Source organism: Nuphar pumila, chromosome 1, assembly GCF_984573655.1.
Source record: "Nuphar pumila chromosome 1, dmNupPumi1.hap1.1, whole genome shotgun sequence".
NCBI classification, from domain to species: domain Eukaryota; kingdom Viridiplantae; phylum Streptophyta; class Magnoliopsida; order Nymphaeales; family Nymphaeaceae; genus Nuphar; species Nuphar pumila.
This window is the reverse complement of record NC_143249.1, coordinates 38,403,351-38,407,170: the sequence shown is the minus strand read 5'-3', so window position 1 is coordinate 38,407,170 and position 3,820 is coordinate 38,403,351. Positions and strand designations below refer to the sequence as shown.

Here is a 3,820-nt window from a genome sequence, read left to right as displayed (position 1 = left end):
GTCTGGTGGTTCCTGTGGTAGTGGACTGTAGAGAAGGAGCAACTGAGTGAGTGATAGGATCATCACCTTGCTCACCATAAGGTACCTTCATTACAGCACTCGGCAAAACTCCTATTTGACAATTGTTGCATGTGTATATGTCATACTATCTTCATCCTTGGAATCTCTAACTATATGCTCTTCTATGTATCAAGAAGTTGTACCATAGTTTCCAAATATCCATCCTTCTTTTGTTTCTTCTTTTTTCATGAATGTCCACAATTTAACACATAGACATCGAACATATTCTCCAGTAAATGGACTAATTAGGTTAATCCACTTCTAGTCCCACACATTGAGGAATGAGGAATTGGGTTACATGTTCTAGCATTTGATTCCTTATTCATGGTCATTGCTAACCAAAAATGGCTCCCAAGGCCTTGAATCAATCAACCAGCTGCACACTATAGACTTTCACTTCCCATTCCGTTATTAAACTTTTGAAGCATCCTCATCTCGAATAAGTCCTTGGAATACCTGACTTTCGGAGTTATCTGAAAACCAATGACAAGGGTTGTCACCTCTTAATGCTATCAAACCACCAGACAATGCTGTGCAGCAAGCTCACCTTAGGATGTGGCTCCCCAAGGCCATCAACCTACAATTTGTTCATCCCTAACATTTTTGTACTTGAGGCACATCTTGAGTGAATTTGGGGATGCCCAAAGTTTCCAAGAAAAAAAAAACTTAGTGTTCCTGTGGTATTGAGAATGAATCGTATACATTCAAATGGGTCACAATGCTCTGCCAATAAGGCCCCTGAATCAAATTTTTCTGACCTACTTCCAACAACACAATATCATGGATTATTGGATCGATCAACACGCTGGACTCTGGCATCCACTTGAAACTGTTGCTCATGTTCTAGATTTGAGATTCAAGGAGGAAACTCTACATAAATAGCTCCAAGAAACAAATAAAATACACAGTCATGATTTGGATTTCTCAGTTATAGATTTATAAGACTTGCATCACCAATTATCATTGCAAGAGCATTTTCCATCAATAAAATGATGGAATCGGTTTGAATCTCTCAAAATAATATGTCGATTTGCAGCAATAGACACAAACTTCATGAATAAATGGCAGTTACCACAAACACGAATGTTCTTCATGATTCTAATAACCGACCCTGGAGGTTTGCTGATTAACCCAAATGCAAGAGCCAGCTTCTCGCTATGATAACTAATGGACTCCAGCTTCTCAGTTTCCTCAACATTGTGTAGAACAAAGCTTGTATTGTGAGTAAAACCAGCTTTGCCTAGTTGCTCCATTAACCTCTTCAACTCATTGTATATCTTCTCTGTTTGCAGGTGTGTTCTGTCATCAGAGATGAACTTGTGCATCTTATTATTGATCTCAATCCAGCTATAAGCTGGGCATTTCTTGATGTTCCTGTCCTTCATGAGAAGCCTAATGGCTGCAACATCTTCCCATCTTCCAGCGGCAGCATACATGTTAGACAGCATTATATAAGGCCCTGCATCAAAGCCATCCAACTTGAAAAGATGCCTTGCTGCCATTTCTCCAATTTCAAGATTACCGCACCTCCGGCACAAAGCCAATAATGTGGACCATATTAGATAATTGGGCTCACTGGGCATGTTTTCAATCAATTCTACTGCTTCCCTTAGCTTGTTGAAACGGCCAAGCAGGTTGATCATGCAGGCATAATGGTCTGTGGTTGCCATCATCCCATGAACTTCACTTATGGAATTGAAGTACTTACGACCATCATCAAGAAGGCAAGCATGGCAGCAAGCAGAAAGAACACCCACAAATGAAATATTATCAGGTTTCCAGCTCTCTTGCAACATTTTCTCATAAAGCAATATTGCCTCAGCATCCCTTCCATTCTGTGCAAAGCCCATGATCATTGAATTCCATGTAACCACATTCCTAATGGGCATGCTATCAAATACATTCCATGCATCAGGGATTTCACCACACTTTGCATACATATCGATAAGTGCGCTCGATACAAGCAAATCATAGGCCCCAATTCCAATCATTAAAGCTCGACCATGAATCGTCTTTCCAAGATCCAGAGAGGCTAAACTGGCACAAGCACTAATTACACTCTGACATGGTAAAATTATCAGGCAGAACGCCTTCCCGCAACATCTGAACGAACAAGACCAGAGCATCTTCTGCTTTCCCATTTTGCGCATACCCGACTATCATAGCCGTCCAACAGACCTTGTCTCTCCCAAGCATCTTATCAAACAATCCCCGCGCATCCTCTACCAACCCTTCCTTTACATAAGCAGTAAGAACACTAGACAAAGTTATCTGATCAGGCTCCAATCCGTAAAGCCTCATGTTACGAACCGCATCAATGCATTTTGCATAGCGCCCGTTTCGTTGATAAGCAACGATCATCGCATTCCATGACACGATGTTTCTCTCAGGCATCATATCAAACACTTAGCGGGCACTATCAACATCCCCACATTTCGCGTACATATCAAGCAAAGAATTCCAAACAAACACATTGGAACCAATCCCTCCGGCAAGAAGCCCCCCGTGAATCTGCATACCTAGTCGTGAATCCGACAATTGACCGGACGCCATGAGAATGCCAACATGGGTGTACTCGCTAGCCTGAAAACCAGCCCGCTGCATCCCGATAAAATACTCCAGAGCTTCCTCCGGATAACCATGACTAGCATATCCAGAAATGATCGAGTTCCACGAGACGCCGTCTCGAACCGGCATTCTGTCGAAGAGAGTTCGGGCGTCCTCGATGCCTCCCCGCTTGGCATAAACGGATATCATGGTGTTCCATGAGAAGACGTCTCGTTGAGGCATTTTTTTATCATGTAAGACAGACCCATTGATCCCAAGTCCAGCACCTCAATATCAGATCCGGGTTTAAAACTACTGGATCTGAACCAGGTCCAACCTGTTGACACCCCTAAAGTCGTGAGAAATGATTTGGGCCAGGTTTGATGTCAAGATGAGCCACGATCAGGTGCCATCACATGGCACACTTTGAAGTGTGCCGCTCCACCTGACGCAGATCATCTTTTAGCCGACAGTCTGTCAGTTGTAAGGCCCAAAAGCAGATGGAGGGCACCCAGGTACAGAGGCACACTCAAAGTGTGCAATATGGCATGGGTCAGGTTAGTATCGGGTAATCAACCCAACTCGAAAGCAAATACCCCTGTATGAGCATGAAAAAATGCCAACCCGGATATTATATGGGTTGACACGAGCCTGGCCTAAGTAACGTGCAGGTCAGGTTTGGATAATGATTTTGTCAGATATCCAACCCGACCCGGTTTCATCCAAGTATTTTATATGTTCTTTTAATGAGAATATACGTTCTTGCTGGGTTTGAGATTTCATTTTCTTGATAAAACCCAAACTTAAACCAGAATTCAGCAACTAGTTATTTGGGGCACTGATGGTTTAGATACTTGACCCGCGGATGGGGGACTTCAATGGATCTGATTTTATTTGACATGCGACTGAATTCAACTCTGTTTAGTCGATTTTAATGATCCAAAACCATATCTGATTAAAATCCGATGCCGATATAGTTCTAAATTTTTGCTACCAAAACTGACAGATACCCGAATCTGATTACATGTGAAAGTTATATTTGGTATGAACCCTTCACCATTTGCATATGAATCCGAATCAGAATCCGTTTAGTCAACATATGATTAATTAGATACGGTAATGGTCATATCTGCCCTGAATCCAAACCGTTTACATCCCTACCTGTTGACAGCCCAAATTCAAGACCGGCTGAAGGATTGCATCTGGCTTGGGA

At 42.4% G+C, this 3,820-nt stretch overlaps 1 pseudogene; it reads right to left on the bottom strand.

Annotated features, from left to right (window-relative positions):
* Window positions 1-1,010: 1,010 nt before the first annotated feature.
* Window positions 1,011-2,454, bottom strand: LOC149848735 (putative pentatricopeptide repeat-containing protein At3g23330 pseudogene; annotated as a pseudogene).
* Window positions 2,455-3,820: the final 1,366 nt, after the last annotated feature.